This window comes from Schistocerca nitens, chromosome 4 (genome assembly GCF_023898315.1).
Source record: "Schistocerca nitens isolate TAMUIC-IGC-003100 chromosome 4, iqSchNite1.1, whole genome shotgun sequence".
Lineage (NCBI taxonomy): Eukaryota > Metazoa > Arthropoda > Insecta > Orthoptera > Acrididae > Schistocerca > Schistocerca nitens.
Window position 1 is genome coordinate 676,910,390 of NC_064617.1, and position 15,750 is coordinate 676,926,139.

Below are 15,750 nucleotides of genomic sequence, written 5' to 3' on the forward strand. Positions count from 1 at the left end.
GTCCCGATTTCCACACAGCCGTGCTTCGCTACCATACCTGAAACTATGGCCTATGTTCTATACTAATACACTTCTCTTGGCCGGGAAAGCTTTTCTTGCCAGTGCTGGCCTGCCCCTTGCTCCGTCTGACATCGGTTATTTTGCTGGGTAGGTAGCAGAATTCCTTTACTTCATGTACTTCGTGATTAACTGTTCTGATGGTCAGTTTCTCGCTATTCTCATTTCTGCTACTTCTCAGTACTTTCGTCTTTCTTCGTTTTACTCTCAATTCATATCCTATGGGTACAGTCCAATGGGTATTGGACTGTTCTTTCCATTCAGCAGATCCTGTAATTCTTCCTCATTTTCACTTGAAATAGCCATGTCATCAGCGAATCATATCACTGATATCCTTTCACCCTGAATTTTAATTCCATTCTTGAAATTTTCTTTTATTTCCGTCATTGCTTCTTCGATGCACAGACTGAAAAGTAGGGGCGAAAGGCTACAAGCTTGCCTTACATCCTTTTTAATCCGAGCACTTCAGGCTTGGTATTCTTCTCTAATTGTCCACTCTTGGCTCTTGTACAAGTTGTACTTACCCGTCTCTCCCTATAGCTTATTCCTGTTTTTCTCAGAATTTGAAACGTCTTGCACGATTTTATGTTGTCGAACGCTGATTCCAGATCGACAAATCCTATGAACGTGGCTTGAGTCTACTTCATTATTGTTTCTATTATCAGCAGTAACGTCAGAATTGCCTAAAGCCAAAATGATCGCCAGCTAATGCATCTTCAATTTTCTTTTCCATTCTTCTGTATATTATTCTTGTCATAACCTGGTTGCATGAGCTGCTACGCTCATTGTACGACCACTCTCGCACATATGGGGTCTTGCTACCTTCGCAACTGTGTGGCTGATGTTTTTCCGAAAGTCTGATGGTTCATCGGCATTTTCATACATTCTACACACGAAAGTGAATGGTCGTTTTGTTGCCACTTCCACCAATGATTTTAGAAATTCCGGTGGAATGTTATCTGTCACTTCTGCCTTATTTGATGTTAAGTCCTCCAAAGCTCATTTAAATTTGGATTTTTATACTTAACCCCTTATATCTTCCCTGACAATTGTCGTTTCTTCTTCTACCATGTCATCAGACAAGTCTTCCCCATCATAGAGACCTTCTTTCCACCCATCCGCCCCGTCCACTACGTTAAACAGTGAAATTCTCATTGCACTCTTAAAGCTACTGCCCTTGTTTTTAATTTGACGTAAGATTATTCTCACTTTTCTATATGCTAAGCCAGTTCTTCCGACAATCATTTCTCTCTGTTTTTTTGTTTTTTTCTTCGCGTTCTTCATCCAACCTTCTCGCCTTAACTTCCTTGCTCTTCCTATTTATTTCATTCTTAAACTACTTGTATTTCAGTAATCTTGAATTTCCGTGCACATTTTTGTACTTCCGTCTTTCGTCGATCAACTGAAGTATTTCTTCTTTTATCGATGGTTTCTTCGTAATTACCTTCCTTGCGCCTGCAGCTTTCTTTACAATTTCTGTGACTGCCTCTTCTACTAAACTGCCTACTGAACTGTTTATTTTGCTGTATCTATAGCCCCAGAGAACTTCAAGACTCTCTCTTCACTCCTTAGTACTTCCGTATCCCACACAAATTGTTCAAATGGCTTTAAGCACTATGGGCTTAACATCTGAGGTCATCAGTCCCCTAGACTTAGAACTACTTAAACCTAACTAACCTAAGGACATCACACACACCCATGCCCGAGGCAGGATTCGAACCTGCGACTGTAGCAGCAGCGCGGTTCCGAACAGAAGCGCCTGGAATCGCTCAGCCTCAGCGACCGGCTATTCCACTCACATGAGCATTGATTCTGCTTAGCTAGTCTCTTAACTTCAGCCTGCTCTTCGTTACTAGTGATCTGTTTACGTCTTCTTTGTAAACTGATTCTCCGTGACTAGTTTCTTAAGCTTCGGTCTGCTCTTCATCATTACTAAATTGTGATTTGGATACGCTTAACAATCTAGTATCTGATTTAGGAATCTCTGCCTGACCAAGATGTGCTCTATCCGAAATCTTCCCGTACCCTCTGGCCTTTTGTAAGTATACCTCCTCCACTTGTGATTCTTCAACAGAGTTGAGCCGTGTTGCGGCATGCGTTGGTGCTGTTTGATTTAAAAATAAACGTATGTAACTGTAAAACGCAACAATAGTAACTAATTACGGCCCCGTCCTCAATCATAACCGAATCCTGCCTTCCCATTGACTATGAGGTTTCATGAGTATTCGCTTTTACCATCTGAAATTTATTACGGAATCCAATAAGTCTTTCACCTCTCATTCCCAGTACCAATCCCATATTCTCTCATAACCTCATCCTCTACTGCGTCCTGTACTACCACATTCCACTTCCCCATGACTATTAGGCTTTCATCTCCATTTACATACTGAATTAGCCGTTCAGTATCCTCATATCTACATCTACATCTACATTTATACTCCGCAAGCCACCCAACGGTGTGTGGCGGAGGGCACTTTACGTGCCACTGTCATTACCTCCATTCCCTGTTCCAGTCGCGTATGGTTCGCGGGAAGAACGACTGTCTGAAAGCCAACGTGCGCGCTCTAATCTCTCTAATTTTACATTCGTGATCTCCTCGGGAGGTATAAGTAGGGGGAAGCAATATATTCGATACCTCATCCAGAAACGCACCCTCTCGAAACCTGGCGAGCAAGCTACACCGCGATGCAGAGCGCCTCTCTTGCAGAGTCTGCCACTTGAGTTTATTAAACATCTCCGTAACGCTATCACGGTTACCAAATAACCCTGTGATGAAACGCGCCGCTCTTCTTTGGATCTTCTCTATCTCCTCCGTCAACCCGATCTGGTACGGATCCCACACTGATGAGCAATACTCAAGTATAGGTCGAACGAGTGTTTTGTAAGCCACCTCCTTTGTTGATGGACTACATTTTCTAAGCACTCTCCCAATGAATCTCAACCTGGTACCCGCCTTACCAACAATTAATTTTATATGATCATTCCACTTCAAATCGTTCCGCACGCATACTCCCAGATATTTTACAGAAGTAACTGCTACCAGTGTTTGTTCCGCTATTATATAATCATACAATAAAGGATCCTTCTTTCTATGTATTCGCAATACATTACATTTGTCTATGTTAAGGGACAGTTGCCACTCCCTGCACCAAGTGCCTATCCGCTGCAGATCTTCCTGCATTTCGCTACAATTTTCTAATGCTGCAACTTCTCTGTATACTACAGCATCATCCGCGAAAAGCCGCATGTAACTTCCAACACTATCTACTAGGTCATTTATATATATTGTGAAAAGCAATGGTCCCATAACACTCCCCTGTGGCACGCCAGAGGTTACTTTAACGTCTGTAGACGTCTCTCCATTGATAACAACATGCTGTGTTCTGTTTGCTAAAAACTCTTCAATCCAGCCACACAGCTGGTGTGATATTCCGTAGGCTCTTACTTTGTTTATCAGGCGACAGTGCGGAACTGTATCGAACGCCTTCCGGAAGTCAAGAAAAATAGCATCTACCTGGGAGCCTGTATCTAATATTTTCTGGGTCTCATGAACAAATAACGCGAGTTGGGTCTCACACGATCGCTGTTTCCGGAATCCATGTTGATTCCTACATAGTAGATTCTGGGTTTCCAAAAACGACATGATACTCGAGCAAAAAACATGTTCTAAAATTCTACAACAGATCGACGTCAGAGATATAGGTCTATAGTTTTGCGCATCTGCTCGACGACCCTTCTTGAAGACTGGGACTACCTGTGCTCTTTTCCAATCATTTGGAACCCTCCGTTCCTCTAGAGACTTGCGGTACACGGCTGTTAGAAGGGGGGCAAGTTCTTTCGCGTACTCTGTGTAGAATCGAATTGGTATCCCGTCAGGTCCAGTGGACTTTCCTCTGTTGAGTGATTCCAGTTGCTTTTCTATTCCTTGGACACTTATTTCGGTGTCAGCCATTTTTTCGTTTGTGCGAGGATTTAGAGAAGGAACTGCAGTGCGGTCTTCCTCTGTGAAACAGCTTTGGAAAAAGGTGTTTAGTATTTCAGCTTTACGCGTGTCATCCTCTGTTTCAATGCCATCATCATCCGGAGTGTCTGGATATGCTGTTTCGAGCCACTTACTGATTTAACGTAAGACCAGAACTTCCTAGGATTTTCTGTCAAGTCGGTACATAGAATTTTACTTTCGAATTCACTGAACGCTTCTCGCATAGCCCTCCTTACGCTAACTTTGACATCGCTTAGCTTCTGTTTGTCCGAGAGGTTTTGGCTGCGTTTAAACTTGGAGTGAAGCTCTCTTTGCTTTCGCAGTAGTTTCCTAACTTCGTTGTTGTACCACGGTGGGTTTTTCCCGTCCCTCACAGTTTTACTCGGCACGTGCCTGTCTAAAACGCATTTTACGATTGCCTTGAACTTTTTCCATAAACACTCAACATTGTCAGTGTCTGAACAGAAATTTTCGTTTTGATCTGTTAGGTAGTCTGAAATCTGCCTTCTATTACTCTTGCTAAACAGATAAACCTTCCTCCCTTTTTTTATATTCCTATTAACTTCCATATTCAGGGATGCTGCAACGGCCTTATGATCACTGATTCCCTGTTCTGCACTTACAGAGTCGAAAAGTTCGGGTCTGTTTGTTATCAGTAGGTCCAAGATGTTATCTCCACGAGTCGGTTCTCTGTTTAATTGCTCGAGGTAATTTTCGGATAGTGCACTCAGTATAATGTCACTCGATGCTCTGTCCCTACCACCCGTCCTAAACATCTGAGTGTCCCAGTCTATATCTGGTAAATTTAAATCTCCACCTAAGACTATAACATGCTGAGGAAATTTATGTGAAATGTATTCCAAATTTTCTCTCAGTTGTTCTGCCACTAACGCTGCTGAGTCGGGAGGTCGGTAAAAGGAGCCAATTATTAACCTAGCTCGGTTGTTAAGTGTAACCTCCACCCATAATAATTCACACGAACTATCCACTTCTACTTCACTACAGGATAAACTACTACTAACAGCGACGAACACTCCACCACCGGTTGCATGCAATCTGTCCTTCCTAAACACCGTCTGTACCTTTGTAAAAATTTCGGCAGAATTTATCTCTGGCTTAAGCCAGCTTTCTGTACCTATAACGATTTCAGCTTCGGTGCTTTCTATCAGCGCTTGAAGTTCCGGTACTTTACCAACGCAGCTTCGACAGTTGACAATTACAACACCGATTGCTGCTTGGTCCCCGCATGTCCTGACTTTGCCCCGCACCCATTGAGGCTGTTGCCCTTTCTGTACTTGCCCAAGGCCATCTAACCTAAAAAACCGCCCAGCCCACGCCACACAACCCCTGCTACCCGTGTAGCCGCTTGTTGCGTGTAGTGGACTCCTGACCTATCCAGCGGAACCCGAAACCCCACCACCCTATGGCACAAGTCGAGGAATCTGCAGCCCACATGGTCGCAGAACCGTCTCAGCCTCTGATTCAGACCCTCCACTTGGCTCTGTACCAAAGGTCCGCAGTCAGTCCTGTCGACGATGCTGCAGATGGTGAGCTCTGCTTTCATCCCGCTAGCGAGACTGGCAGTCTTCACCAAATCAGATAGCCGCCGGAAGCCAGAGAGGATTTCCTCCGATCCATAGCGACACACATCATTGGTGCCGACATGAGCGACCACCTGCAGATGGGTGCACCCTGTACCCTTCATGGCATCCGGAAGGACCCTTTCCACATCTGGAATGACTCCCCCCGGTATGCACACGGAGTGCTCATTGGTTTTCTTCCCCTCTCTTGCTGCCATTTCCCTAAGGCGCCCCATTACGCGCCTGACGTTGGAGCTCCCAACTACCAGTAAGCCCACCCTCTGCGACCGCCCGGATCTTGCAGACCGAGGGGCAACCTCTGGAACAGGACAAGCAGCCATGTCAGGCCGAAGATCAGTATCAGCCTGAGAGAGAGCCTGAAACCGGTTCGTCAGACAAACTGGAGAGGCCTTCCGTTCAGCCCTCCGGAATGTCTTTCGCCCCCTGCCACACCTTGAGACGACCTCCCACTCTACCACAGATGAGGGATCAGCCTCAATGCGGGCAGTATCCCGGGCAACCACAGTCGTAGTCCGATCGGGGGATGCGTGGGACGAGCTGGCCGTCCCCGACAAACCCCCATCCGGACCCCCACCGTGATGCCCATTGGCAACAGCCTCAAGCTGTGTGACCGAAGCCAACACTGCCTGAAGCTGGGAGCGAAGGGATGCCAACTCAGCCTGCATCCGAACACAGCAGTTGCAGTCCCTATCCATGCTAAAAACTGTTTTGCAAAGAACGTCTGAACTAATCTACAGAGAGCGCAAACAAATCGACAAAATTTAAACGGTTATTAAAATACAAGATTGCCTAGTAAATGCAGTAATGCTGCTACTTGCGCACTGCTGACACACTGCTCGACAGCGGAAGGAGACTACGCGATTTTACACTATTCAGGTACTAAAACGCTATGCTACAACTCTCAAATACTATAATACGCTCGAAATTTATGAATTAAACAATGCAAGTACCAAAAACACGCAAAGAAATTAAGAATTAAACTATGTAAGAAATGAGTGAGCTAGGAGTATACGACTTGCTGCTGCAGCTGCTTATCCAACGGCGGCAGGGAGCACACTGACTGTGACCAACCGACACTGGCCGTTCAAAACAAAAACAGAAGACAAACGACTACGCGAATTTACACTATTCAGGTACTAAAAACGCGATGCTACAACTCTCAAATACTATAATACGCCCGAAATTTATGTATCAAACAATGCAAGTACCAAAAACACGTAAAGAAATTAAGAATTAAACTATGTAAGAAATGAGTGAGCTAGGAGTATACGACTTGCTGCTGCAGCTGCTTATCCAACGGCGGCAGGGAGCACACGGCTCAACTTCATCTGTCTCTTCATCTTCAGCTTGCAACATTGGCATGTATACCTGAACCATCGTTGTCGATGTTCGTTTGCTGTCGATTCTTATAAGAACAGCCCTATCACTGAACTGTTCACAGTCCCTACCATCTTGTTCATAACGAATCCTACTTCCGTTATAACGTTTCCTGCTGCTGTTAATATTATCCTGTACTCATGGTACCAGAAGTCTTTGTCTTCTTTCTATTCCACTTAACTGACCTCCACAATATCTAGATCGAAACTTACCCTTTCAGATTTTTTAGCTTCCCTGCCACGTTCAGTCTCATGACGTTTATTATTCTACAATTACGCATTTCGTCATTGTCAAAGTAGGTCAGTACGCCCTGCTGCAGCATGGTAGGTCGGCAATGGTCTGTGGATGGCTGGCTTCCGCCATAGCGGGACGCAATTCGCCAATTCGCATAGGCATCCTGCATAACTGACGTCCGGTCTTCCGGTGGGTAGTGTTCTGGTCGGCAGGCCAGACCCTGACGTCACCGGCACATTACTACTTCTAGCTGAGTCTGTCCTCTGATGCTAAACGCCAAGGCCCAGGCGACTCTGGCGTGGGGCACGCCTTCCATGGTAGCGAGAGACGACTGCCGTGTATGGGACACGACTCGCTGTCCCTAGTAGGAGTCTGGTGACGGCAGGCGCAGACGGGCAGTCTGCTGCGCTGAGGCACCCAGTCCCATTGTGTGAGAGGCGGCTGCCCCGACTCACTTTCAACCCCATGGGTGCAGCTGGTCGTGCTCAGTCGTCCCGTCGTGTAGCCTAGACCTGGCATCATGATAGTGCTGCTCGGATTCGAATGACTCTGTCACATTGGCTATAGCCGATCCTCTGGTTCTCAGAGTTCCTGATTTTAATAAGAAATTTATTGCCCAAAGTAACGCATCTAATGCGGGAATTTCGGCAGTCCTCCTCCAGGAGATCGAGGGTCAATGTCAGCTATTAGCATATGCCGAGCTTAAACATTCTGTTTACGAATGTGAGGCACTGGCCGTCTTGTTCGCACTGGATAAGTACCGGTTTTATCTCGAACACGGAGTATTTCATCTAGAGACCGACAATCAAGCCTTAAGCTGGGTGCTAGCCAGGCCGCGTAAAACTGGCCGTATCGCGAGGTGGGCGGTATGCATTGCGGCGTTTCAGTTCGAAGTTAAGGGCATTAGAGGCACTGAGAATGTGCTCGCGGACATCCTCAGCCATATGTTTACTGAACAACCATCTAGTGAGGGCGCCCAAGAAGTTTCGGAAGGCAATCTTAGTTGTGTCGTGTTAGGCGATATTCCTCACTTGTCTGGTGACAATGCCGACCACCAGGATCAGGACCCTACTTGGGGACCCGTTAAGAAACGGATTTCGGCGTTGGAGCGTTTGAATGTATACATTATCAGGATAGGCATTTTGTGTAAAAGGGTGGGATGTAGCAAGGAGATTAAGATCTGTCTACCAGGCACCCTAGTGCGCCCCGTTTTCCATTATTTTCACAACTCGTTGATTGGCTGGCATTTAGGATCGTATAAGACCTTGCAGAAGATTAAGGAGCATCGGACTTGGCCGTCTATTGCCCGAGACGTTAGAGAAATGGTTTCTCGGTGTCAGTTGTGTCGCGTGGCCTAACCGAATAACGCTCATCAACAAGGGTTCCTTAGTTCTGAGCGTGAATCTTGCCCCATGGACAAACTCTATATTGATTATGTGGGCCCTTTATCTCCCGCCAAAAGAGGCCATCAGTATGTATTAGTTATTATTGTTGCGTTTTCGATGTTTACCTGACTTCTTCCGAGTCGTAATGTGACTGCTGCCACCACCATTGCGCATTTAACTAAAGTATTTAGTGTTTTTGGACCTCCTAAGCAAATCATTAGCGATAATGCGCTGGCCTCTCTGTCGGCTCCCTTCAAAGCCTTGTTTTCAGTGTGGTGTTAAGCACGTAACTACCATTCCGTATTATCCGTAAGGGTCCTTTGCGGAAAGGGCCGATCGTAACCGTAAATCCGCACTGATTATCTTTCATTACAAGTCTCCCAGTAAGTGGGATTGGGGTTGCCTTGGCTTAGCTTTGCCTTCCATACCGCAAGCCACGAGGCTTTGAAGGCTACTCCGGTTTCCTTGATGTCTGCTTATCCTGTTAATCCACCCCTTTAGAACTTATGGGCGATTCAAAATCTAATCCCTGCGGAGATAACCCCTCAGGTAGTCAAAGAAAACTGGAATCGTGCGAGGCACAATATTCCCAGGGCTCACAATATGTCCAAATGTGTGTGAAATCTTATGATGCTTAACTGCTAAGGTCATCAGTCCCTAAGCTTACACACTACTTAACCAAAATTATCCTAAGGACAAACACACACACCCATGCCCAAGGGAAGACTCGTACCTCCAAGCCCTCCTCCTTAGATTATACCTCCTCGGCATCGTGCGGCTGCTCGTGCGGCTGCTCGTGCGGCTGCAGGCAGACTCGTACCTCCACCGGTATCAGCCGCACAGTCGATGACTGCAGCTCCTCAGACCGCTCGGCTAATCCCGCGCGGCGGGCCCACAATAGACAAGCTGGTCTTCATAACCGTAATTGGCGTGCCTTCAGGAGTAAGAGGGGCGATCTCTTGTATGTCTGTAATTTTCCAATGAGGGAGATGCGTGTTGGCAACCTTGGTAAGTTTACTCCCAGTTGTCTGGGTTCGTGCACGATTATGGGGATTTTAGGCCCAGTTAATATTCTGGTTGAGGACTACCATACCGGTAAGCAATACTGGGTCCACCTTAATCAAATTAAGTTTGTTTAGGCGGCTAGTTGGGTCTTCTAAGACCCCTCGGGGTTTCTCATTGAGAGGGGGAGGTTTAGCCGTGCAGCGGCTCGCATTGGTGCCGTTTGTAGGCTTCCGTCATCTGTTGGAGGCCAGATCGTATCCTTTAGTTGGCATCGCTGCGGTTGTTTGTCTTCTTCTCGTCTTGACTGGCGCCACTCGTTTCGCAAGCGTTACCTGCCCTGTCCTGTCTGTCCTCTGATGCTAAACGCCCAGGCCCAGGCGACTCTGGAGTGAGCCACGCCTTCCGTGGTTGCGAGAGACGACTGCCGTGTACGGGACACGACTCGCTGTCCCTAGTAGGTGTCTGGTGCCAGCAGGCGCAGATGGCAATTCCGCTGCGCTGAGGCACCCAGTCCCATTGTGTGAGAGGCGGCTGTCCCGACTCATTCTTAAGCCCATGGGTGCAGCTGGTGGTGCTCAGTCGCCTCGTCGTGTAGCCTAGACCTGGCATCATGGTAGTGCCCCTCGGGTTCGAATGAATTTGTCACAAATTTACATTTATTCATAGTCCTCCGCGCTGCATTAGTTGCTTTTTTAATCAGGCACCCGGTCACGTAGCGCAGCTCATAACATGGTTCTTGCCCCGGTGTGGTGACACTGTCCTGTCCGATCCAGCTGTTATTACTACACAGTGCATGTTTTGATGAGCACGGCTAGCCCGTCTAGCAATCCCGTTGCGTATGTGTTGCTGTAACCTACATATGGCCACACAACGCTTAGCAGCCAATGGTAGCTACTGCAACGCTCCATGGCAGCTTTCTTACAAATTTCTACAAGTTTCACTTGAGACTAGGCAGCAATATTACATATTTAATGAAAGTGTTTCTCAAGATGGCGTCCAACATCTCTATGAGAATGTCTATGCACGATTGCAATTATCTTCTATAGGCAGTAGAGGATATACAACACAATGAACCTGTTTTCCAAGGCAGTCAACCTGTAAGATAGTTTTCATAATATGTGTAGTAGCTTCGTATCGGACAGTTGCTTCAGTGTGTTCTATTTTTAGAGTTATGTTCCTGCTATATCTCACCGCTATTTCCAGACTCTCTTTCAGCAGTTGGTGCCGTTATGATTAAAACGGCATTTCTATTTTGCATGAGTGCTGTCGAAAGCACAGTCCGGTCGAGAATCATTAACTACATTTAGAATTCAGACTTCATTTAAAATGAAAGTGCTTGAAGATTCTAAAAGATTTTGAAATACTGATATATTTTCTATTAGCATACGTCATAAATCTCGATACAACTGTAACCTATCATTTCCTGTCTCTATCATAAGCCAGCGACTTGGCTGTTATGAATGACAATTTATGATACCCAGAAATAGAGGCTTTTCAAAATGTTCAAATGTGTGTGAATTTCTAAGGGACCAAACTGCTGAGGTCATCGGTCCATAGTCTTACACGCTACTTAAACTAACTTACCATAAGAACACACACACCCATGACCGAGAGAGGACTCAAATCTCCCGCGGGAGGGGCCGCGCAGTCCGTGCATGGCGCCCCTGACCGCTCGGCCACTCCGCGCGGAAATAGAGGCTTTTGTCCAGCTTGGAAATTATGGGCAGGTCTTTCCGTAATCTTTCTAAGTGGATTGTGATCTGGGCGTGTTTTGCTGTTTGACAGGGTGAGTGCATGTCCCAGGTCTGCCGTCGTTTTTCAGCATATTTTGGAGAAAGAAAAATTGAGAACCCCTTGTATGAAGCAGTATTTTACTGGGCAGTCATTTTAGCGAGAGAAGGAATTTGCCAATTGAAACGAATCATGTGAAGCAGGTGTTCATTAAGTTTGTCTTAAACTGCAACGGCCAATAACCACTTATTATGATCACAGTTCAACGTAGATACTTTTAATACAGATCTGTGATTTTAGTAATAATGGTTTTTTAAGTAAAGTAATTAGTTCTTTTCTTTGCATCTATTCTTATGCAAACAAACAAACTTTAACTCGTCACTTACGATAATTTTAGTGGATTATCTCAGCAACAAAACGAACTGAGCACTTAAGGAATTTACTGCTCCACAAAAGTTGCTGAACACAGTAAAAACAAAAATCGCTTTGCAGGTTGCATTGCTAGAAAAAGGACGAAATCTAGGCAAAATGACTAAGGAATAATAAAAGGTTCTCAATACGGAATTAAACGAAAAGCAGTAATTATTTGCAGATAAACCAAATAATTGATCCTTGCAAGATTACAGTATTCAACTTATAACTTGAGACGGAGGTGGTGGCTGTCGCCCGCTTTTGTGGGTAAGATAAGGGCGACAAACGTACTGATGGCTCTTGATGTCCAAAAGGCTCTGAAAATTACCATTTTGAACCGAATTTTTGTAATTCAGGGTCAACAATTAATGCCATGAATAATTAGCCAGTAATCTACCAAACCCGACGCCCTAATGTTCAAAATAGCTGCTTTCCTTATGTTATTCACTACGATGTGGACAGTTCGCGTGGTAGCTACAGACTGCCTTGTGCCACAAAGACAACATTTAGGTCTACCGGCATGTCCACCTTTTCTATTCCCGCCAAGATTGTTTCGCAGCGAAGAGATTTGCCTCCAGGTTTTACATGAGTACAAATCTATTATCCTTGTGCACGAACCAGTTCTGCAGATACGGTCTTAATATTTCAGTACTTTGGCAGAACATTACTTCAGAAATTGCATGCTTACATAAACTACAGTGATATAAGCTGACACGAAAGATGAACAAGACTTTTACATATAAGCTGCACCAAAGAACATGGTGATACAGAGGTCACATTAAGCACAACCAGACTAAGAAATTACTTCAGATACGTATACGGGATATCGACATAAGTATTACTCAGTGATATCAGGCGAGTGAATACTTTACTGAAGCAAGAGGAAATGAGGCGTAATGAATTTAAAATTGTAGAAAGCTTAAGTATGTAAATGCAACTGTTGAAAGCCAGAACATCGCCACTCTACCGAAGAAGGAATGATAGAAAATGAGTGCAAGAAACATTGGACTAGACTAGAATAGTGCAGAGAGGAACAGAAATGATGGAGAGACTTGGAAAAGGTGACAGTGAAGCAACTGAGACCTTGCTGCTAGAAATTGTAGAGTAAATAGATACCAATTACTTTATATCACTAGTGAATCTGGAAACAACTTTTTGACAACGTTCTAAGTTATAAAAATGATAATGATCAAGTGCAGAAGTAAAGAACAATCTTCAGTAACTGCAACTGGGGGTAAGAAGTGGGAAAGCAAGAAACAAAAGTGTGTGTTCAGGGTATAAGGCTCGGTTTTAGCTTATCGTCGCTGTCAGTTGACTTGAGTGCAAAGGATGGAGCGTTCCTGTCGTCCGCCCTCCGAGGTTCCACTTCGTCACACGAAGTCGCAACCGCGGCCAGAACTGGCTCACATTTAGCGCCATGAGCACCGCGAGAGACTTAGAGTGTATTACGCGACTTCCTGCCCGGCTGACTGGATCGGACTGTCGGTCCCAGATTAATTTTCTGCATTGTCACGCATATGTTGTCGCTCTCAACAAGGGTGGCCGGAGACTCTAGAGACAGACTAGACCCACTCTACCAATGCCCTACAGAAATCCAACTACACTGCGCAACAGTTATTAAAATTAGCGCCGGTTTTCTGAATGGTCGTCACCAACAGTTACACATAGACGATGTCGCTCAATTGCTGCACCGACTACCGACTGCAACATGTCGAGCTGGATGTCTGCCCAAGAATGTTCGATACGTTCTCGCAGTTTATCCAGCGTGCGTGGTTTTTGTCGATAAACGACGTCCTTTACTGTTCTCCATGGGCAAAAATCCACAGACGCTCAGTGTGGAGAACGTGGTGCCGACTCGACAGCACATCTTATGTGTATCCATCGTGCACGTACATTTTCGTCGAGTTACTCACCGACACGATTATGGTAGTAGGGTGCATCACCGTCGGGTCGAAAGTAAAACTTTTCGTCCCCATACAGCTCACAGATAGTCGGTAAACTGTATGTCTCAAGCTCCTCTAGGCTCGCCTCATCGGTCTCTTGCCATCAAATATGAACGGCCCAGTCAAACCTCGATAAGATAACACACATCAGACATTCGCTGCCGGTAAATTCCCGGCTTCTTCCGCACTGACCTAGGCATCTGAAGCAGACCAGTGGACGCAACTGTGGCATCTTACTGCACCACTGATTTTAAATTGCGTCTCATCAGGCCACACAATCATCTCGGCAAACACTTCATTCCTGATCAGCATGTCATTAAAACAGCCGTAGTACTCCATTCTACAGTCTGGGTCGTCTTCGTTCATTACGTGTAGTGCCAACGGCCTTGCCACGTTGCTAGCACCGGATTCCGCCAGATCACCGAGTTTAGGCAACGTTGTGAGCATCTGGATAACGTCGGGTGCCGCTGGCTTTCAGGACGCGCAATTAGCCGAAGTGGCTTAAAATTGAAAGACTTGCATTAGGCCGTTGTGCTACGTAACATTTATTCATTTATTACATGAAGCAATGTTAGGAAGTAGTATATAAACTTCGCTGTCTTCAAAAGGCAATGAATACTTGAGCCATCACGCTGGTTTCATGGGCAAACTGCCTCACAGGACTTCTGTGGTGAGCGAGCATATTGTCGTAGCACAGAACGGGTGTTCGATGGGACTTGTTGCCGCTACAGGTCGTCCAAATTGCAGTTTTTCTGCATGTGTAACACAGCTTTCTATTTCAAATTTGTCTCCAATGCGTGCAATTGTTACAATAGTCGATGGCCCTGTTGGAAAATCATTTTCGCCTTTGCCGTTGAACCTCTTCAATCTTTCGTACTTAATCCTAGCAATACCAACGTATTTTACATAATGATTATTGCCAAGGGGAGCACATTATGTCCATCTTAAAAAAGTTGTAAGAGGAAACGAAATTCGTTAACTGTTGTTGGTTTATAATAACGACACACTTTTTAAAGAAGTTTAGACATGTAAGTAGGATACAGAAACTGAAAATATGTGTTTCGCATACTCCTAGCAATATCAATGCATTTTCAATAACGACACACTTTTTAAAGAAGTTTAGACATGTAAGTAGGATACAGAAACTGAAAATATGTGTTTCGCATACTCCTAGCAATATCAAAGCATTTTCAATAACGATAATTTTTGTTGATTTTTTTAGTAAAAACATATTTTCTAAAGAGATTTTGATGTGTAAGTAAGGTCCTGAAGCAGAAAATATTGAATGACGTTCACGGTGCAAAGTGACACCTACTACTAAGACTTAATTTTTTGGATTTAGTGTAACTGAAAAATTTAAAACATTTACGTCATCTGGTAAAGGAGTTCATCAAAAACAATTAATGTTTTGCAAAATTTTCAAATATAAAGTAAATGACTAAATCACAATATTCTCCAAAGATGGCCACAAAGTAACTCCTCCTTAGTATTGCGAGGGTTAATGTACTATTGTTGAATGTGCGCCTTGCACCAGCCATGTCTAACTGAAAACAAAACAATACAACACTTATGCAGTGACTATCACCCAATAAAGCAAAACAACGCTTATGTGGTGAACGTCACGTAAAAAAAAAAGCGCTACGTGAGAACTTCCAGAACAAGAACCTGTTAAAAGAACCTATTAAATAATCAAAATGAGACATTTCTGTCACTCGGTGTCTATGGACCATTAACACTGTAATACATTTTTCGGGGCCACTTACTTTGAAACGAGTTGACCTTCAAACTTTTTCGATGTCCTCCTCGAATCGTATCTGGTAAGTCTCTCATACCGCGGACGGACAAGCGTAGTGTACGCAGTCACTTTCGTAGATATGTTGCATCTTCAAACAGTTCTGCAAATAAAATGAAGCCTCTGCTTCGTCTTTGCGACAACATTTTCTATATGATGGTTCCAAAATTACCAGAAGTACCCTCCGCTAAACACACAGCAAAGTGGTCTGCGTAGCATGGATGTAGACGAC